Raw genomic sequence first — 23463 nt, 5'->3', positions numbered from 1 at the left:
ACGCATATAGAGGGTGTTAGTGAGTTTATGTTCTGCTGTGTGTCATTGTGGAACTGGGATACCACAGTAAGTCATTTCATACATTGCTTTGTACAAAAACCTGCGACAAAAGACCACACCAATATACAGCGTTCATAAATTTATCTTTAACTTTTCTGTTTATCTGAAGGTATTACAAGCTTTTATGAGTTCTTGACATAATATATTCGCAAGAGAGTTGTGTATGGAAACTGGAAGTGGATATCAGCAGCGCTGCTTCTCATTAATCAAGTTACTGAGCTAAAATTTCAAACGTTTTGTGAATGTGAAAAAAAGAGAAAAAAGAAAGTTCCTCATATCGTTTTAGATTTTCCATGCCATTGTCACCTCTGGCACATTAGGAATAAATTGATACATTTTTGGCATCCATTGTTAAAACTATACAAATGAATGATTTTAATTAAACTGAATAATTTAAGACCAATTCAATGTGATTTTTCATTATGTACACATATCGTTTTTTTTTTTTGAGTCACTGTGTTTTTGCCCTCTTGTTTTTAATGCTTTTTACCCCTTGTCTTAGTTTTGGGGATTATTTATAATAATAATATTATATTATTATATTTATAAGTGGTGTATAAAAGAAATTATACACTATGAGTTTAGACATGGTTTATGATCATTTTTTTCTGATATTTATTGTCTGTATGGGGCAAAATGTGCCATTTATTTTTTTTACTTACTGTTATTGCCTCTTAATTTATTTTCAGAGTCTGTATTTTTTTGTTAATTATCTGGAAATACTGCATAAGAACATGTTTATAGTTAAAGATAGAAATATGCTGCACTTGACCTGACGTTTTGAACACACTGATCTGTCAGATGTTTTTTTTTTTTGCTGTGGAGTATCATTGTAGTATTTTGGAGAACCACAGTGACTGTAAGGACAGTTAAAACCACTGAAAGACACATATGAACAGTTTTCCTTATTAAGCAGACTAAACAACTGATGATTTTGCTGGTTAATCCCTTCTGCATTGTTCTATTCTATGCATTTGATCTATGTTACTGTGTGTCTGAAGAATTAGCAGAAAAACTGAAGTTAGAATTCCCCCAAACAAACAACAACTGAAAGAAGCTGTGGTACAAGTTTGGAAATTCATCACAAAAAAACAGTGTTTCCAACATTAAACCTGTACAATGTTCAAGAGGAATTTTGGATTACTCTTCCAAACATCTTAAACCTATTTTCATCAGTGTTTTGAAGTGTCAGGGTGGTCTTTATCAAAATTGAGAGGTGCAGAAAGGGTTTTTGTGGTGTCCTGTCATGGACACTATACCTGTTTAATGTTTTCTTTATAACAGACTCATGAACAGAGATGTTTACCAGTTCCAATGATTTCTTCAAGTCTTTAGCTCTCTCTCTCTCTCTCTCTCTCTATTATATATATACACAGTATCTCACAAAAGTGAGTACAACCCTTTGTAAATATTTTATTATATGTTTTCATGTGACAACACTGAAGAAATGACACTCTGCTACAGTGTAAAGTAGTGAGTGTACAGCCTGGATAACAGTGTACATTTACTGTCCCCTCAAAATAACTCAACACACAGCCATTAATGTCTAAACCGTTGGCAACAAAAGTCAGTACACCACTTTTTGGGCCCAATTAGCCATTTACCCTCCCCGGTGTCATGTGACTTGTTAGTGTTACAAGGTCTCAGGTGTGAATGAGGAGCAGGTGTGTTAAATTTGGTCTTATCTCTCTCACACTCTCACATACTGGTCACTGGAAGTTCAACATGGCACCTCATGGCAAAGAACTCTCTGACGATCTGAAAAAAGAATTGTTGCTGTACATGAAGATGGCCTAGGCTATAAGAAGATTGCCAAGACCCTGAAACTGAGCTGTAGCACGGTGGGCAAGACCATACCACGGTTTTACAGGACAGGTTCCACTCAGAACAGACCTCGCCATGGTCCACCAAAGAAGTTGAGTGCACGTGCTCAGCGTTATATCCGGAGGTTGTCTTTGGGAAATAGACGTATGAGTGCTGCCAGCATTGCTGCAGAGGTTGAAGGGGTGGGGGGTCAGCCTGTCAGTGCTCAGACCATACAACACACACTGCATCAAATTGGTCTGCATGGCTGTCGTCCCAGAAGGAAGCCTCTACTAAAGACAAGTGTGTCTTGCCTACAGTCAAGCATGATGGTGGGAGTGTCATGGTCTGGGCCTGCATGAGTGCTGCCAGCACTGGGGAGCTACAGTTCATTGAGGGAACCATGAATGCCAACATGTACTGTGACATACTGAAGCAGAGCATGATCCCCTCCCTTCGGAGACTGGGCCGCAGGGAAGTATTCCAATATGATAATGACCCCAAACACACCTCCAAGATGACCACTGCCTTGCTAAAGAAGATGAGGGTAAAGGTGATGGACTGGCCAAGCATGTCTCCAGACCTAAACCCTTTTGTGCATCTGTGGGGCATCCTCAATCAGAAGGTGGGGGAGCACAAGGTCTCTAACATCCACCAGCTCTGTGATGTCATCATGGAGGAGTGGAAGAGGACTCCAGTGGCAACCTGTGAAGCTCTGGTGAACTCCATGCCCAAGAGGGTTAAGGCAGCGCTGGAAAATAATGGTGGCCACACAGAATATTGACACTTTGGGCCCAATTTGGACATTTCCACTTAGGGGTGTACTGACTTTTGTTGCCAATGGTTTAGACATTAATGGCTTTGTGTTGAGTTATTTTGAGGGGACAGCAAATTTACACTGTTATACAGGCTGTACACTCACTACTTTACATTGTAGCAGAGTGTCATTTCTTCAGTGTTGTCACATGAAAACATATAATAAAATATTTACAAAAATGTGAGGGGTGTACTCACTTTTGTGAGATACTGTATATATATTATCTCAAATAAGCTCGTTGAGATAACTTTGTTACCCTTTCCAGCTTTATCTACCAGAAGAATACATTAATTTAGTATTACTAGTAAAAACAGATTGATTACTATAATGTAGATGAAAATCAGTAAGATTTTTTTTTTTACATAAATCCAGATTATTCCAAAGGGGTTTGCATACTTTTCCTTTACTATGTCAGAAAGAAAAAAGTTTTTTCCCCATGCTGAAGAAATCCCGTGACTCAGTTCCCAAGGACATGAAGAGCTATGCCAGTAGACATGTGTTATGACATTACAATATGTTTATCCCAAAACAAATTGCTTTTGGGTGCTTTATGGATCAAACACAGTACAGCCAGTGGAAGATATTTTTCTTGTATTGCCCACAATAATGAAATATTATCAGAGACATCATCTCAGGAAGTGTTTCTTTGCCACCATCACCTCTGGCTTTGTTCATTATGGATAAATTGATACTTTTATAAATTACTGTAAAGCTGCCTTTTGACAACATCTATTGTTAAAACTATTCAAACAAACGGCATACCTACCGTAAGTCCCACATGATCAACAGCAGCTCAGGAATCATGTTATATTTTTCTTATATTGCTCTTAATCACGGACATATTGTTTCAGAGAACATTAGGAATCTTTGTAGATCATCTGTAGATACAGATTTGATTATTCCCATTAGCATTTCATTTATTACTATTTGTTAATTAGTTCAGTAATGTGTCTTTTCCTAAATAATACACAAAAGCTCAAAGGCTCTTCAGAATATCCTGCACTGGTATTCAAGGTGAAGAAGTCAGTGAGTTTTAGTTCAGCTTTGTGTCACTGTGTGGGGGTATACCACAGTAGTTCATTTCACATTTAACTGATGTACAAAAACCTGCTACGGAAGTGCCGTGGCGTATAAAAGAAAGTGTGTTGATACACTATGAGGTTAGATTCTTCACTACGAGTTTGATTCTCATAATATTTTCTGATATTTATTATCTGTTTGAGGCAATATGTGTCGGATGTGCATTTTTTGTACTATTATTGCCTCTTAATTTATTTTCAGAAAACTCTATTTAATATCTATTATTTGGTCTTTATCTGGAAATACTGTTAGATTTGTCTAATAGTGGACAGATGAATATCTAAGAATCTTGTATCTTGTGAAATCATTTCATGTTTTTTATAAGTCAATGTAGCTCTAGTCCACACCTAGAATGTCGTCTCATTTATTGGATGCCAGGTCAGCTACTCTAATTAGCTTTTGTTGAATTATATTTTTCCAACCTACAGTATGAATATTTGAAGATATATTCAATATCTACCAGAAGAATAATTTACAGATTGTTAATTGATTACTGTAACTTAGATAAAGATCAAGCCTGTTTTTTTTTTTTAAGTTAATTCCAAAGGGGTTCATATATGTTTCCTTTCCACTGTATATGTAGAAAGAGGAAGAAGACAGTTGTCCCCATGCTGAAAAAATTCCACGATTAATCAGTCAGGTCCAGACAGCATCTATGGAAGTAGAAGTGGAAGTACAAGTGTGTTATGACATCACAACATGTTTATCCCAAAAACAAATTGTTCAGCTGTGTCAGTGGTGCTGTGAGGATTAAACACAGTACATCCAGTGGAATATATTTTTCTTGTATTGCCCACAATAATAAAATAATATTAGAGATTTTTTAGAGAACCATAAGCACTTAAATTACATGTATAATTTGGCCAGTTTATAGTTTATGGTTTTCGTTCTCTGCTAACTTACTTTTAATGATTCTTGTTGTAGATTAGAACATTAATGTGTCATAATCAGGACGCATATAGAGGGTGTTAGTGAGTTTATGTTCTGCTGTGTGTCATTGTGGAGCTGGAGTACCACAGTAAGTCATTTCATACATTCCTTTGTACAAAAACCTGCGACAAAAGACCACACCAATATACAGCGTTCATAAATTTATCTTTAACTTTTCCGTTTATCTGAAGGTATTACAAGCTTTTATGAGTTCTTGACATAATATATTTGCAAGAGAGTTGTGTATGGAAACTGGAAGTGGATATCAGCAGCGCTGCTTCTCATTAATCAAGTTACTGAGCTAAAATTTCAAACGTTTTGTGAATGTGAAAAAAAGAGAAAAAAGAAAGTTCCTCATATCGTTTTAGATTTTCCATGCCATTGTCACCTCTGGCACATTAGGAATAAATTGATACATTTTTGGCATCCATTGTTAAAACTATACAAATGAATGATTTTAATTAAACTGAATAATTTAAGACCAATTCAATGTGATTTTTCATTATGTACACATATCGTTTTTTTTTTTTGAGTCACTGTGTTTTTGCCCTCTTGTTTTTAATGCTTTTTACCCCTTGTCTTAGTTTTGGGGATTATTTATAATAATAATATTATATTATTATATTTATAAGTGGTGTATAAAAGAAATTATACACTATGAGTTTAGACATGGTTTATGATCATTTTTTTCTGATATTTATTGTCTGTATGGGGCAAAATGTGCCATTTATTTTTTTTACTTACTGTTATTGCCTCTTAATTTATTTTCAGAGTCTGTATTTTTTTGTTAATTATCTGGAAATACTGCATAAGAACATGTTTATAGTTAAAGATAGAAATATGCTGCACTTGACCTGACGTTTTGAACACACTGATCTGTCAGATGTTTTTCTTTTTTTGCTGTGGAGTATCATTGTAGTATTTTGGAGAACCACAGTGACTGTAAGGACAGTTAAAACCACTGAAAGACACATATGAACAGTTTTCCTTATTAAGCAGACTAAACAACTGATGATTTTGCTGGTTAATCCCTTCTGCATTGTTCTATTCTATGCATTTGATCTATGTTACTGTGTGTCTGAAGAATTAGCAGAAAAACTGAAGTTAGAATTCCCCCAAACAAACAACAACTGAAAGAAGCCTGTGGTACAAGTTTGGAAATTCATCACAAAAAAACAATGTTTCCAACATTAAACATGTACAATGTTCAAGAGGAATTTTGGATTACTCTTCCAAACATCTTAAACCTATTTTCATCAGTGTTTTGAAGTGTCAGGGTGGTCTTTATCAAAATTGAGAGGTGCAGAAAGGGTTTTTGTGGTGTCCTGTCATGGACACTATACCTGTTTAATGTTTTCTTTATAGCAGACTCATGAACAGAGATGTTTACCAGTTCCAATGATTTCTTCAAGTCTTTAGCTCTCTCTCTCTCTCTCTCTCTCTCTCTATTATATATATACACAGTATCTCACAAAAGTGAGTACAACCCTTTGTAAATATTTTATTATATGTTTTCATGTGACAACACTGAAGAAATGACACTCTGCTACAGTGTAAAGTAGTGAGTGTACAGCCTGGATAACAGTGTACATTTACTGTCCCCTCAAAATAACTCAACACACAGCCATTAATGTCTAAACCGTTGGCAACAAAAGTCAGTACACCACTTTTTGGCCCAATTAGCCATTTACCCTCCCCGGTGTCATGTGACTTGTTAGTGTTACAAGGTCTCAGGTGTGAATGAGGAGCAGGTGTGTTAAATTTGGTCTTATCTCTCTCACACTCTCACATACTGGTCACTGGAAGTTCAACATGGCACCTCATGGCAAAGAAGGTGTGAATGAGGAGCAGGTGTGTTAAATTTGGTCTTATCTCTCTCACACTCTCACATACTGGTCACTGGAAGTTCAACATGGCACCTCATGGCAAAGAACTCTCTGACGATCTGAAAAAAGAATTGTTGCTGTACATGAAGATGGCCTAGGCTATAAGAAGATTGCCAAGACCCTGAAACTGAGCTGTAGCACGGTGGGCAAGACCATACCACGGTTTTACAGGACAGGTTCCACTCAGAACAGACCTCGCCATGGTCCACCAAAGAAGTTGAGTGCACATGCTCAGCGTTATATCCGGAGGTTGTCTTTGGGAAATAGACGTATGAGTGCTGCCAGCATTGCTGCAGAGGTTGAAGGGGTGGGGGGTCAGCCTGTCAGTGCTCAGACCATACAACACACACTGCATCAAATTGGTCTGCATGGCTGTCGTCCCAGAAGGAAGCCTCTACTAAAGACAAGTGTGTCTTGCCTACAGTCAAGCATGATGGTGGGAGTGTCATGGTCTGGGCCTGCATGAGTGCTGCCGGCACTGGGGAGCTACAGTTCATTGAGGGAACCATGAATGCCAACATGTACTGTGACATACTGAAGCAGAGCATGATCCCCTCCCTTCGGAGACTGGGCCGCAGGGAAGTATTCCAATATGATAATGACCCCAAACACACCTCCAAGATGACCACTGCCTTGCTAAAGAAGATGAGGGTAAAGGTGATGGACTGGCCAAGCATGTCTCCAGACCTAAACCCTTTTGTGCATCTGTGGGGCATCCTCAATCAGAAGGTGGGGGAGCACAAGGTCTCTAACATCCACCAGCTCTGTGATGTCATCATGGAGGAGTGGAAGAGGACTCCAGTGGCAACCTGTGAAGCTCTGGTGAACTCCATGCCCAAGAGGGTTAAGGCAGCGCTGGAAAATAATGGTGGCCACACAGAATATTGACACTTTGGGCCCAATTTGGACATTTCCACTTAGGGGTGTACTGACTTTTGTTGCCACCGGTTTAGACATTAATGGCTGTGTGTTGAGTTATTTTGAGGGGACAACAAATTTACACTGTTATACAGGCTTTGTAACCCTTTCCAGCTTTATCTACCAGAAGAATACATTAATTTAGTGTTATTAGTAAAAACAGATTGATTACTATAATTTAGATATAGTAATCAATCTGTTTACATATGCCATATGCATTACATATGTATGCCTTACATAAATGCAGGCAATTCTAAAAGGGTTCATGTACTTTTCCTTTCCTTTGTGTATCTAGAAAGAGGAAGAAGAAAGTTTTTCCCCCCTGCTGAAGAAATCCTACGATTAATCAGTCAGGTCCAGGCAGCATGAAGAGCTTTGGCAGTAGAAGTGTGTTAAAACATAATAACATGTTTATCCCAAAAACAAATTGTTCAGCTGAGTCAGTGGGGCTGTAGAATATTTTTTTCTTGTATTGCCCACAATAATGAAATATTATTAGAGATAGTTTAGAGAACCTTAGGAACGTAAGCACGTAATCCACTTGTATAATTTGCTCAGTTTGGTCAGTCATGTTTTTTCCATATGCTAACATACTTTTAATGACTCTTGTTATAGATTAGCAGTTTAATGTGCCATAATCAAGGCACATGTAGAGGGTGTTACTGAGTATTTGTTCAGCAGTATCCCATTGTGGGATTGGCGTACCACAGTAAGTCATTTCACACTTGGCTTTGTACAAAAACCTGTTACAGAAGAGGTTCAGCCATGCGGTTCCACACCTTTATCATGGTAATTCCAATATACAGTGTTCAGAAATTTATCTCCAACCTCCATCCATTTTTCTGAAGGGACGACAAGCAATTAGCAATTAGTTATTGATTGTGTGAGTATACTTGAGGGTAGAAGAAGAGTGTAGGATTTCTAATTTTATAATGATGTGCTGATACCAGTGGCCCTGATACCTGCTGTTCTCCAGAGCTACCTTATTCATCCTGATGCCCCAATTCCAGTTGGAGTCTCATGATTGGGAAAGCACAGACTGGAGATACATGAGATTACTGAGAATGGTTCCACTGAAGATGGCTTTGGACTGGTATTGATATGAAAAAACTGTAACAGTTTTACACACAAGGCTCCATTAGTGAACAAGTGATATATTTAATAAAAGAGACCTAGTTGCATAACACACATACACAATAGTTATAGAATATAACTGTTACAACTTCAAGATGGTAGGTCTAAGGGTACCAGAAGTAACATTTAATTTGTGACTCATTTAAGTGAAGGTTGGTAGTAATTGACAACAGAACTTTATAGCAAAAATAAAATATAGTATTTATTGTCCACGACGGAATTGGAACAGAAGAAAAATATATAGATATATATTTACTTACAACTTAGATTTATATTATAATCAACACGGGAAAAGAGAGGATTAACAGCGGCGCCAAATAAAAGAAAGAAATATAACAAAACCAAACTAACTCACCACAATCCTCTAATCTAGAGGATACATCACGCAGGTTAACAAGGATAGACGTCTCCCCTGACGAATGGGATTCCAGGGGGTGGGGAACCTAAGAGGCAGTGAGAGCGGGAAGAGATAGAAAGAGAGCAAAAAAAAAAACACAGGCACAACTTTGGGCCGCAACATACGGAAGCCCAGAGAGGCCATGTGATATTTTTTTTGCTTTTGTTTTCTCGAGATTACGACTTAATTTTCTCGTGATCTCGAGATAACAAAAGTTGTTTTCTCGTGATCACGACATAATCAGAACCACGGTGAAGTTAGTTTGATATTTGGACATTAGACAGACATTCGGAAGCGCTAGTTTAAGGGCGGTCGACAAATTTCTGTACAACTGAAATGTGGTACTTGTTACTTAACTGACTACGTTCCCCAGTTATTCTAATTTCTTCTTAAATATACATATGGCATGCAGCATTGCAAACAGCATTTGTTTATTTATAAATAAAAATTGAATTAATTGATAGTATTAATTATGTATCATGTGAATTAATTTGCTATTATTAACTTATTTTTTAATTAAAAAAAACTATTTCTTCAATAGCTTCTAGGTCATGTGACCCTGTGACCCCAAACTAGTACTAAAATGATCTAATTGGACACCTCCACAGGGTACACCTCTTTGTTATTCCAAAAATGTCTTCTTTTATTTTTATTTAAAAAAAAAATACTATTTCTTTAATAGCTTCTAGGTCATGTGACCCTGTGACCCAAATCTAGTACCAAAATGATCTAATTGGACACCTCCACAAGGTACAACTCTTTGAATCCCAAAAAATCTCTTCTTTTATTTTAATTTTTATTTAAAAAAAAAAAAACCTATTTCTTTAATAGCTTCTACGTCATGTGACCCTGTGACCCAAAACTAGTACTAAAATAATGGATAATGCTTTTAAATAGCTTTTGTGGTACTTTGATATCATACGCCAATTGCTCTCCTTATGTTGATCGATTTCAATGTACATGAAACACGACTGCCGCCTACTGGTCTCGTCTTTCCTGCATGAGAGCGTCACTCGCAATGTCGCGAGTCGTCGCGGGATTCCTGTCCCTCTGATGCACATTCTTAAATACCATTCTTTAAGAAGACTATTGTGTAATAACAATAAAAAACGGTGTGTAATCGTGATAAAAATGACTTGTTTGTTTATATAAGAAAGGAGTTAAACAAATGAAGAAAATAAACAAATGAATAAAAATCAACGAAGACATTTTTTGGGATAAGAAGAGGTGTACCTTGTGGAGGTGTCCAAGTAGATTATTTTAGTACTAGTTTTGGGTCACAGGGTCACATGACATAGAAGCTATTAAAGACAGTGTTTTTTTAATACAAATTAAAATAAAAATAAAAGAAGAGATTCTTTGGGATTCAAAGAGGTGTACCTTGTGGAGGTGTCCAATTAGATCATTTTAGTACTAGTTTTGGGTCACAGGGTCACATGACCAAGAAGCTATTGAAGAAATAGTGTTTTTTAAAAATTAAAATAAAAATAAAAATAAAAAAAGACATTTTTGGAATAACAAAGAGGTGTACCCTGTGGAGATGTTCAAGTAGATCATTTTGGTACTAGATTTGGGTCACAGGGTCACATGACCTAGAAGCTATTGAAGAAATAGTTTTTTTATTAAAAAATAAATTAATAATAGCAAATTAATTCACATGATACATAATTAATACTATCAATTAATTCAATTTTTATTTATAAATAAACAAATGCTGTTTGCAATGCTGCATGCCATATGTATATTTAAGAAGAAATTAGAATAACTGGGGAACGTAGTCAGTTAAGTAACAAGTACCACATTTCAGTTGTACAGAAATTTGTCGACGGTCCCTAAACTAGCGCTTCCGAATGTCTGTCTAATTTCCGAATATCAAACTAACTTCACCGTGGTTCTGATTATGTCGTGATCACAAGAAAACAACTTTTGTTATCTCGAGATCACGAGAAAATTAAGTCGAGATCACGAGAAAACAACTTTTGTTATCTTGAGATCACGAGAAAATTAAGTCGAGATCACGAGAAAACAACTTTTGTTATCTCGAGATCACGAGAAAATTAAGTCGAGATCACGAGAAAACAACTTTTGTTATCTTGTGATCACGAGAAAACAAAAGCAAAAAAAAAATAATATCACATGGCCTCTCTGGGCTTCCGTAGTAACACCCCCACCCTTAAGAACAAACCCGTTTGTTAAATTAAGCAAAAAAAACAAAATTACACCCTAGAAAGGGCATCAGCCATAATGTTATCAATACCCCTCTTATGTCGGATCTCCAGGTTATAATTCTGGACCAAAAGAGACCATCTCATGAGACGTTGGTATACATCCGAGATAAAAACACAAGAGGGTTGTGATCAGTATATACTGTATCACAACAGGTAGATTGCTAGAACCAACATAAACCTCAAAATGTTGCAAAGCGAACAACAGAGCAAGGGTTTCTTTTTCGATAGTAGAGTAATTGAGTTGGTGTTTGTTAAATTTGCGGGAAAAGTAACTAATGGGATGATCAATACTGCATTTATCCTCCTGAAGAAGCACGGCACCACAACCAACAGCGCTTGCATCAATCTCGCTTAAAAGGTAGGGTACAATCAGGGGCTGCAAGAACAGGGGCGTTACACAAAAGTGTTTTTACACAATCAAAAGCACTCTGACATGCATCAGACCACACATACGGTGTAGACGGGTTAAGCAATGATGTTAACAGGTTAACCACGTTAGAGAAATTTTTACAAAAACTGCGGTAGTAACCGGCCATCCCCAAGAACCTCCGTAGTTCTCGGCAGGTAGTAGGAACTGGAAACTGCGAAATAGCGGTCACTGTCGCCTCGACTGGGCGGACTTGGCCCTGTCCAACCTCCTTACCGAGGTATGTGACAGTCGCTTGGCCAAACTCACATTTTGCTAAGTTCAGTGTGAGTGATGCAGAAGAAAGTCGCTGAAACACACGCTTTAATGAAGCCACATGATCATCCCAGGTCATAGAATAAACCACAAGATCATCAAGATACGCACTGCAGTTTGGCACGTCAGCTAGCACTATATTCACAAGACGTTGAAACGTCGCAGGTGCGTTTCGGAGACCGAAAGCCATGGCCGTATACTGAAGAAAAGAATCTGGAGTTACGAATGTGGAAATGTCAGAAGCTCTTGAAGTAAGCGGGACTTGCCAATAACCCTTAAGCATGTCTAATTTTGTTACAAAACATGCAGAACCAATGTTATCAACGCAGTCCTCCATGCGTGGTAACGGATAACTGTCTGGAACAGTGACTGCATTCACTTTACGGTAATCAGTACAAAATCTGTCTGATTTTGGCACTAACAGGCACAGGGTACTCCAGGGACTAGAGCTAGGCTTGGCTAAATCATTTTCTAGGAAATAGTTTACTTCCTGACGCATAATGGATCTTTTAACCACATTTAGACGATAAGCGTGTTGTTTTATGGGTCGAGCGCCATCCACATTAATATCATGTTTTAACACATTTGTTTGTTTAGGAACATCGCTAAATAGACACTCAAATTCAGATATTAATTTAGCAATATCCATCCGCTGGTTGGCAAGCAAATGCTGGAGGTAAGAACTTAAATCTTTCAAGATCTCTGAATTGGCTAACCTCATGCACTGCTGAGGAGTCCAGCATCTGGAGTCTCGGAAGAGAGCATCTCCGCGACTGCAACAGTGGCAGAAACAGCAGGGTCTGAAGTTGGCACAAATGCGTTTTTCAGTTTCTCTCCAGAATGGTACGCTTTTAACATATTAACGTGATATACTCGAGTTTGGCGTTTTCTATCAGGTGTGTAAATCAGGTAATCGGTCTCATTCATTTTCTTTTTTATTACATAGGGACCACAGAAATGAGCAGAGAGAGACGAACCGGACACCGGTAAAAGTATGAGCACTTCATCACCGGGAGAGAATGAGTGACAGCCTTCAGCCTTCTGGTTGTATTTTTGCTTCATACCTTTCTGTACACCGGCCAGAGTGTTTTTAGGTAGGATACACGCAGAGAGTAAGTGATCACGAAATTTGCTAACATAATCTAATATGTTCATTTTCGGACTTGATTCAACAGCCAGCATTCTCTCTTTTAAAACTTTCAACATATCAGACAAAACAGCAGAATTGAAAGAGCGAATAAGAGATTTGTCCCCTTTCTGCGCAATGACAAGTTTCTCTCGTGACACAGGTAACTGCAACATGTCGCTTTCAGTCACATTTACAACAGGGCTCTTTGTAACTACTTGTTTTTCTAAAGACATCTCATTATTAACAGGTTTCTCACCAGTAAGGAGCGGAGAGAAGAATGAATCAGACAACTCAACTACATCACCAAACTTGCGCACCTGAGTGCGAGTAACTGCGCATGCGGGGAAAACATTAGAGTAAGTGTCAGACAAATCCGAGTGACAGTACAAATCTGGTTTATCAACAATCTCTAACACAGGCATTACCTTTCCTCCTGCCAGGTCGTTTCCAAGGATGAAGTCAATGCCCTTCACAGGAAGTGACAGACGCACAGCTACTCTCACAAATCCTGTACACAGATCACTCTGTAGATGTATGCGATGTAACGGCGCTTTGATGCAGCTCATCTCAATGTCTTGTACAATAACACTAGAACCACAAAATGTGTCATCCGACAACTGCAATTTATCTGCAACAATAAAGGATTGCATAGCACCAGTGTCTCGAAGCATCTTTACCTTTATCTGATCCTCGGGACTTCCAGATAAGGAAATTAATCCTTCCAGAATAAAAGGTCGATAGCTGTCATCAATTCTTTTATCAGATGTGTTAAAAGCAGTTTGAGTTTTTAAAAAATCCTACGCTTTTCACTTGTGGCTGCTGTTTTCTTTTTAAAACTGGACAATCAGCAATGACATGACCCTTTTTGTGACAGTAAAAGCACTCGCGTTCCTCTCGAGCTGGAGTGGATTTGGAACAATTTGCTTGTGCATAAGGTGCAGGTTGGGTTTTTTCTAAGCGTGTAGGTGTAAAGACGTTCTTGTGCATTAACACAAATTTGTCCGCTAGAACAGCTGCAGGCGACAGTGAGGATACCTTTTGTTCGTTAAGGTAAACAACAACTCGCTCTGGCAAGCAACTTTTAAAGTCCTCCAGTAACATCAGCTCCCATAGCGAGTTAAAGTCAGTTGTCTTAATAGCTGTGCACCACTTATTGAATAAAATTCCTTTCTCCCTCGCAAATTCAACAAATGTCTGGTTAGAATTTTTCTTATGTCCTCTGAACCGCTTCCTATAAGCTTCCGGAAGAAGCTCATAAGATCGGAGAATTGCAGACTTAACACTTTCATAATTCAGGCTATCCTCTACTGACAAAGTGGAACAAACCTCCTGAACCTTACCAAATAACTTGCATTGCAAAAGTAATGACCAAACTTCCATAGGCCAACGAAGAGAAGTGGCTATTCATTCAAATGCGCAAAAGTAGGAATCTACTTCAGATTCTCTGAATTGAGGTACTAATGCAATGTGCTTACTAATGTCAAACGTGCTCTGGGATGGATCAATGGGCGGAGAAACATCAGAGGCAAGAGCTGGGCTCGGCTGCGCAGCTGAACTGGAAGTAACCCTCAACGCCTCCAGATCTAGCTAGCTTGACCTGTTTTTCGGCCTCAATCTCGAGTTTACGTATCTCCAACTTCATGTTTAGTTCAGCCTGACGTGCTTGCGCTTTCTCCTGTGCCTCATATTGCAAACGGGCTAAGCGGACTTTCAGTCGTGCATCCCCTCTGGAACTAGAGGAAATCGGGGAGAGCGGATCAAAGAGTGGCAAGCCAGACTTCCCCTCCACGTCAGCATTAGCCTGACCACCCAACAAATCCTCCTCAGCCCCGTGACTGGGATTCGCTATAGCACCGTCCTCACGCCCAACATTTTCACCAGTCTCATCCCCAGCACTTGACAAGGGAAGAATATTCTTCTCACTCAAACTCAACAATATTCTATCCTTTATTTCTGCCTTGCGACTCTGTATATTCACCGCAATCTGATAGTGGTCAGCTACCAGAAATAAATCCTGTTTCCTACAAATATCAAGTTGTTCTAGTGTCGGGTTTAGAACAATGTTCTGCAAACTAAAAGCCTCCATCACGAGGAATAATTAGATAAGCAACAAGATATCCTACCACGTACATGCACACTTTACGCACCAATGTCAATTGCCACCAACACACACACAAAAATGATCACAATTCCAGGTATCATAAAATTGATGATCCCGGACGAGCCCCTATTAAATGTTACAACTTCAAGATGGTAGGTCTAAGGGTACCAGAAGTAACATTTAATTTGTGACTCATTTAAGTGAAGGTTGGTAGTAATTGACAACAGAACAACTTTATAGCAAAAATAAAATATAGTATTTATTGTCCACGATGGAATTGGAACAGAAGAAAAATATATAGATATATATTTACATACAACTTAGATTTATATTATAATCAACACGGGAAAAGAGAGGATTAACAGCGGTGCCAAATAAAAGAAAGAAATATAACAAAACCAAACTAACTCGCCACAATCCTCTAATCTATCTAGAAAATAAAAGGAAAAGAAAAGTCTTCGGCGTTTTCACGCCCTATCTAACTATTCTTACTAACCAAACAAAACATACAGAGAGTGGCGCTCGCTCCTATCCTAGTGTATCTATACACAGCTGCTTCTCTATGTGTAGCACAATGAAGTTCAGGTAACTAAACTGTCCTCTTTTTCCCGGAGGTAGATCAAAGCAAAGTAGAGAGTAGGCAAGGGAGAGAGCAAAAGCGAGAGACAGCGTCCACACAGGCATCACACAACTTTGAGCCGTAACAATAACATACAGTTACATTCACTATAAAGTCTGTTTCCTTTTAAGGTTTCATCCTCATATCGTCTCAGAAACTTTTTCCTTGCCACCATTGCCTCTGCCTTTGCTCATAATAGATAAATTGTATTACTGTAAAATTGCAAATGTAAATTGAATTGAATCATATATACACAAATCTTTTGCACATGTCTTTACACAAAGTTTCTTTGTTTTTTCTCTCGTTTTTGTCTCGAGGATTATTTACAGTGCCTTGCAAAAGTATTCACCCACCTTGGCATTTTTCATGTTTTGTTGCCTCACAACCTGGAAATAAAATGGATTGTTTGAAGGTTTGCATCGTTTCATTTACAGAACATGCCTACAACTTTGAAAATGTGATTTTTTTTATTTTTATTGTGAAGCAAAACAAATAGGACAAAATAACAGAAAACTTCAGCGTGCATAACTATTCACCCCCCTAAAGTCAGTACTTTGTAGAGCCACCTTTTACAGCAATTACAGCTGCACAGGGGTGTTGTAAGTTGGGGGAAAAGGGTGACTGAGTGCATAGGGCCCTGGCATCAATATTATTATTATTATTGTTAAATTGAGTGTACAGTGCCTGCGCTTGCATGCAGTATTCTGATCCTCGCTGTTATAGCAAGATAACGTTTGTGTGGACACCTCCTATAGGAACAGGGTGCGGATTCGGCAGTCAGAACTAAGTGAGCGCCGAGCGGGCAAGTCGAGACCGATGCCGTGATATGCACAATGTCCAAACAAAAATCAGGCTACCAAAAAAGAGAGAGAGAGGAAACAAAATGAAGGGGAACAACTTCTCCCAAGTTTTTCCCCCTAAGAGAGCAGGTGAGAACGTGTTTTTTGATAAGAGAAACAATGTTACGAAGCTAGCAATTAAAAATCTTAGCTTACTCTAAATAACAAGTAATAAGTGTTTGAATGTGAGGCAATTTTTCAGAGATAAAATATGAAGAATAATATGAAATCGATGTGTGTACTGTACATTACAGATTTCATGGATCTTGCTCAAAATATTAGAATGAGAAACCCTCTGTTCACCGGCCCTGTCTCAGAGAGTGCAGCAGTGGGTCCATCACAACAAGGTTCTACTGCTAGTTTTTCAGCCTTTTTCACTTTTGATTATTTGATAATTTTATTTATTTTGAATTAGGCAGACATGCTTTGAAAGAAGGCAAAGTGGTGATTTTGAGTGTTTATTTATTTATATTACTGATTGAAAGAATAATAATGTTCTGGACAACGAGCACAGTGTCTCTTAATAAAACAAAATTCAAAAAAAAAAATCATTAAGTTGTCATTTTTATCTATAAGGGGATGCCTGAGGTGCTTTATTTATAGCAGGGGTGTCCAATCTTATCCGCAAAGGGCCGGTGTGGGTGCAGGTTTTCATTCCAACTGAGCAGAAGCCACACCTGAGTCTACTGAACGTCAAGATCTACTGATTAGCCAGTTGGAATCAGGTGTAGCTTCTGCTTGGTTGGAATGAAAACCTGCATCCTCACTGGCCGTCTCTAACCCTAACCCTAACCCTAGGCAAAGTCAATCCTGGAGAGCCTCTGTCCTGTAGATTTTAGCTTCAACCCTAAGACGAAGAATAATAATAATAAGAAAAAACAAAACATAACTGTCTATAGCCTTAGTATTCCTGAAGACCTTGATTAGCTTGTTCAGGTGTGCTTGATTAAGGTTGGAGTTATACTCTGTAGGACAGTGGCCCTCCAGGACCAACAATACCTATCTTGGTATAGCTCAATTTATACACCAAATTATTTCTGTGCTACATTAACATGCATGCAATGCAAAGAATTTTTTTATACTATACACTGTATTAGAATTTTTTAATAATGTTCTTTTCAATTTTACATCACTGATTTGACAACAATAACTGTATCAGTGAGTAAAGTGTCTACACTTTTATATTATTATTTAAAAAAAAGTGATAAATAGCATGGATCATGAGATGATGGGAAAGGGGCCCCTTACACTATGTCTTTGCATAGGGCCCAAAAATTGGGGCTACACCCCTGCAGCTGCAAGTCGCTTTGGATAAGTCTCTATGAGCTTACCACATCTTGCCACTGGGATTTTTGCCCATTCCTCAAGGCAAAACTGCTCCAGCTCCTTCATGTTGGATGGTTTCCGCTTGTGAACAGCAATCTTCAAGTCTGACCACAGATTCTCAATTGGATTGAGGTCTAGGCTTTGACTAGGCCATTCCAACACATTTAAATGTTTCCCCTTAAACCACTCGAGTGTTGCTTTAACAGTATGCTTCGGGTCATTGTCCTGTTGGAAGGTGAACCTCCGTCCCAGTCTCAAATCATAGGCAGACTGAAACAGGTTCCCTGTATTTAGCACCATCCATCTTTCCCTCAACTCGGATCAGTTTCCCAGTCCCTGCTGCTGAAAAACATCCTCACAGCATGATGCTGCCACCACCATGTTTCACTGTGGGGATGGTGTTCTTGGGGTGATGGGATGTGTTGGGTTTGCGCCAGACATAGTGTTTTCCTTGGTGGCCGAAAAGTTCAATTTTAGTCTCATCTGACCAGAGCACCTTCCTCCATACATTTGGGGAGTTGCCCACGTGTCTTTTGGCAAACTCAAAACATGCCTTCTTATTTTTAACACTAAGTAATGGCTTTTTTCTGGCCACTCTTCCATAAAGCCCAGCTCTGTGGAGTGTATGGCTTATTGTGATCCCATGCACAGATACACCAGTCTCTGCTGTGGAACTCTGCAGCTCCTTCAGGGTTACCTTTGGTCTCTGTGCTGCCTCTCTGATTAATGCCCTCCTTGCCCGGTCTGTGAGTTTTGGTGGGCGGCCTTTTCTTGGCAGGTTTGTTGTGGTACCATGTTCTTTCCATTTGAAGATGATGGATTTGATGATGCTCCGGGGGATCATCAAACATTTGGATATTTTTTTTATAACCCAACCTGGACTTGTACTTCTCAACAACTTTGTCCCTGACTTGTTTGGAGAGCTCCTTGGTCTTCATGGTGTGATGCCTCTTGCTTAGTGGTGTTGCAGCCTCTGGGGCCTTTCAGAAAAGGTGTGTTTATGGTTCACCTTCTGACCCTACAGAACTTGACCAGGCGACTGATTACTTGGAGTCATTATTTCGGAACACCCTAGACACTGTAGCTCCACTTAAAAGGAAAAAAATTAAAGAGAAGAAACTAGCACCCTGGTACAACGACCACACACGAGCTTTAAAACAATCAGCTAGGAAACTAGAGCGTAAATGGCGTCAAACTAAATTAGCAGTATTCCAGATTGCGTGGAAGGAAAGCCTTCTGAGATACAAAAATTCTCTTAGTAATGCTAGATCATTGTATCTCTCTGCCCTAATTGAAGATAACAAAAACAATCCAAAATTTTTATTCAGCACTGTAGCAAAACTAACTAGGAGTAAAACCACTGCAGAAAAGCACACACCATCTACATTTAGCAGCAATGACTTCATGTATTTTTTCAATGAAAAAATTGACAATATCAGGCAAAAAATTCAGACTATTAATTTAAAACCATATTATTTGATAGATAATCCTTTAGATAATATAGCTATTTCTGATCAGAGCTTAGAGTGCTTCACTCCACTTCAAGAGCCTGATCTAATTTCACTAATTTCTTCTTCAAAATCATCAGACAGCACTGGTTAAAGTGGTAAATGACCTGTTACTGGCTTCTGATCAGGGTTGTGTCTCCTTACTGGTGTTACTGGATCTTAGTGCAGCTTTTGACACCATTGAACACACTGTTCTACTTGATAGACTAGAACATGTTGTTGGTGTTAAAGGAACAGCCCTCTCCTGGCTCAGGTCTTATTTGACTGACCATTATCAGTTTGTACATCTAGATGGTGACTTCTCCATGCATACCAAGGTTATGTTTGGTGTTCCACAAGGTTCTGTCTTAGGCCCACTGCTTTTCTCCCTATATATGTTACCCCTTGGTGCAATTATTCGTAAACATGGTATTAGCTTCCACTGTTATGCCGATGACACACAGCTATATGTTTCAGCTAAATCAGATGAGAGACACCAGGTTATTAAGATAGAAGAATGTGTAAAGGACATTAGACATTGGATGGCTACTAACTTCCTCCTGCTTAATTCGGACAAGACAGAGGTGCTTGTACTAGGACCACAGGCAGTTAGAAGTGAGCTTTCTGATTACAGAGTAATGGTGGATGGCCTTTTGGTTTCATCTTGTTCAGCAGTAAAAGATCTTGGTGTGATTATTGACTCTGGTCTTTCATTCGAAGCTCATGTAGATAATATCACTCGGGTAGCCTTCTTCCATCTTAAGAATATTGCTAAGATAAGAAATATGTTGTCGCTTCATGATGCAGAAAAATTAGTTCATGCTTTTGTTACCTCTAGGTTGGATTATTGTAATGTCTTACTGTCTGGATGTTCCAGTAGGAGCATACACAAGCTCCAGTTAGTCCAGAATGCAGCAGCTAGAGTCCTAACTAGAACCAGAAGATATGAACACATCACTCCTATTTTAGCCACACTACATTGGCTCCCAGTCAAATTTCGCATTGATTATAAAATACTGTTACTGACCTATAAAGCACTAAATGGTCTCGTGCCGCAGTACTTGAGCGATCTTTTAGTCTTTTATGATTCGCCATGCCTACTCCGATCAAAGGGTGCTGGTTACTTGGTAGTACCTCAAGTAGCAAAGGCTACAGCAGGGGGCAGAGCTTTCTCTTTCAAAGCCCCAAAATTATGGAACAGCCTTCCAATTAGTGTTCGGGATTCAGACACAGTCTCAATGTTTAAGTCTAGGCTGAAGACAAATTTGTTTAGTCAAGCTTTTAATGTATAGTTTACTTAGGTAAAGGTGCAGATCTGGAAGGTTCATGGGCATAGAGTGTTCGGTGTACTGGGATGTGTTGGATGCTGTCATCTTACCACCCTCGCAAGTTGCTCAGGTTTGCTGACTGTGAAGTGGTTGGATGCTTTATGTCCCGGGAAGCCTTCATATCTGTGACCTTCTGGCTCTCCCTTTTAGTTATGCTGTCATAGCTAGTCTTGCCAGAGTCCCTGCCTGCACTTTACACATAATTCTACATTGTCTTTAAGCATCACATGATCAGAAATTTAATATCTTTCTCTTTTTCTCTCTACCTTCTCTGCCGAGCTATACACCCCACTCCTGAGCTCCCAGTGTTTGCCAATTTCCAGTGTGACCACTGCCCTACCCCTGAGTCTCCACCCGGAGTCTCGCCGCTCGATGGTGGAGTCTTGCCGCTTGATGGTGCCCACTGATGCTGTGGATGGATCTGTGTGGGCCAGGAGACAGCCATGGACAGAGCCACTTGGGGACTTTCACACCATCACAGATATGCCATTTCATCTGTCAGCCCGTGACAGCGAAGAACTAGTGTTTATAATGACCTTAGAAACCACAATGACCTAATAGTTCCTCATGGGTCATTGATTGCTGTTGTAGAAAGGACATTAATCTGCTACAGTTACATTATTTTCTGTTTAGTGTCACCCAAATGAGGATGGGTTCCCTTCTGAGCCTGGTTCCTCTCAAGGTTTCTTCCTTTCCATCCCAGGGAGTTTTTCCTTGCCACCGTTGCCACAGGCTTGCTCATTAGGGATAAAATAAAATAAAATAGTCTAATTATAGAATTTAATAATTTATTGTTATTTCTAGTTAATTAGTTATTTTTTATTTTTTATTTTATTTATTATTATTATTTTTCATTTTCCCCTCCCCTTTCTTTGTTTTCTTCTTTTGTAAAGCTGCTTTGAGACAATGTTCATTGTAAAAGGCGCAATACAAAATAAATTGAATTGAACTGAATTGAATTGGTTGCACTAGAACTTTTGAGGGGCTTCATAGCAAAGGGGGTGAATACATATGCACACGCCAATTTTCAGATTTTTAATTTTTAAAAATTCCTTTTTTATATATATTTTTCACATTTCACTTCACCGACTTAGACTATTTTGACTATTAAAAAAACATTTAACTTAACTTAGGTTATAATGTAACAAAACATGAAAAATGCCAAGGGGGTGAATACTTTTGCATGGTACTGTATATTGTCTCAAGTGTGTCTTTTGCACATATACATCAGTATAAAAATATATAATATAAATGCTGACACAATAATCTCTTTGACTATACACATTTTTGGAGAACCAAAGTGACTTTAAGGACAGTTACAACCACGGAAAGATACATGTATACTGTTTTCTTTATTAAAATCATGAAACAACTGAGGATTCTGCAGGTTAATCCCTTCTGTGTTGGCCTATTTAACTGCTTTTGGTCTATGTTACTGTGAGTCTAAAGAATTAAGCTGCAGGTTGGTCTTTAAATCCATTTTTAAAAATGCCCTTGTGTAATTTGGCCTATTGGGAGATTTTAACTTAAATATCTATCAGTAGCTTGAATATGTAACTATGAGGGTTAAGTGATAAATTTTAGAGGTGGCATGATAAGAATGGACAACACCACCAATATAAAAAAAAACTTCTGGTTATGTCACCTGTCCTTTTGTGTAAAAGTAATTTAACTGGACCGTGTGCTTAGTTTATACATTTTTTTGTTTCTTTCTTACAAAAAAAACAAAACAAAACCCCTGCCAAGCATGTGACTTAACACCTTGACCCTTGTGTTTTTTCTTTATACATTCTGATTGAAAAGAAGATTTGTTTTTTTTTTAGATAGAATTTTTTTAAATTTTTTTTTCTTTAAATATGTGTTTGATTTGTCCATCATGGAAATCAACATACTAATAGAAATGAAATCAGAGTATTGAATGTTATTTTATTATTTGTAGTAGAGAAAATCTTACTCTTGAATTGCTTGTACTTTAATTCTAAATATTCATGAATAATAAATTAAAGTGAATTAAATTAAAAGTAGAATAAGTCTAAAACTCAGAAATTATTACAAGTAGTACAATAAATAAATAAATAAATAAATAAATAAATAAATAAATAAATAAACAAACAAACAAACAAATTCTCTGTATAAATATATAATATTTAAATTTTGGGTAAATAATTACTTTGGTAATTCAATATAAGTTCAGTGCATCTATCCATTTCAAATTAACACACACTCAGGTCTTTTGTGTTTTTCATAAAAATATGAAGACAAGGTATATATTCATGTACAAAAAGAAAGAAAAAAATCATTAGGGAAAAAAGTATATCGTTACTTTGTTGCAATACTTTGCGAAATTGAAGTTTTATGAAGTTTTATTAACTTTTTTGGGGGACTGTGTCTCACTAGTGATCTAACTCAAGAAACGCCCCGTTGAAGCATCAAAACTTTTTTGTGTGATAGAAAATCACCGTGTACGCTGACTACCACAGTGACTCAAACACAGTTAAGCCCTATACAAAAACCTGTATTCCATCTGGAAGTGTGTTAAATAACTGGAGACTGGAGTGCCGGATAATTGCAGCTGCATTAGTCTATGGAACGCATTTTGTATGGTTTTTTTGTTTTGTTTTGTTTTTTGCAGGGATTTTATAGGGGTAAAAAGATATTTTTCCTTGCATGGAATGACATGAAAATTGGAGATGCATTCT

The 23463-nt window shown here is 38.1% G+C and overlaps 1 long non-coding RNA gene across 1 annotated transcript; it reads left to right on the top strand.

The window, feature by feature from the left end:
- Positions 1-4106: 4106 nt before the first annotated feature.
- On the top strand, positions 4107-13657 carry LOC131355452 (uncharacterized). The gene is made up of 3 exons (XR_009204866.1): positions 4107-4778; positions 13312-13420; positions 13505-13657. It is a non-coding gene; the product is annotated as an uncharacterized LOC131355452 (long non-coding RNA).
- Positions 13658-23463: the final 9806 nt, after the last annotated feature.

This window comes from Hemibagrus wyckioides, linkage group LG07 (genome assembly GCF_019097595.1).
Source record: "Hemibagrus wyckioides isolate EC202008001 linkage group LG07, SWU_Hwy_1.0, whole genome shotgun sequence".
NCBI classification, from domain to species: domain Eukaryota; kingdom Metazoa; phylum Chordata; class Actinopteri; order Siluriformes; family Bagridae; genus Hemibagrus; species Hemibagrus wyckioides.
This window is presented reverse-complemented; position numbering and strand designations above follow the sequence as displayed.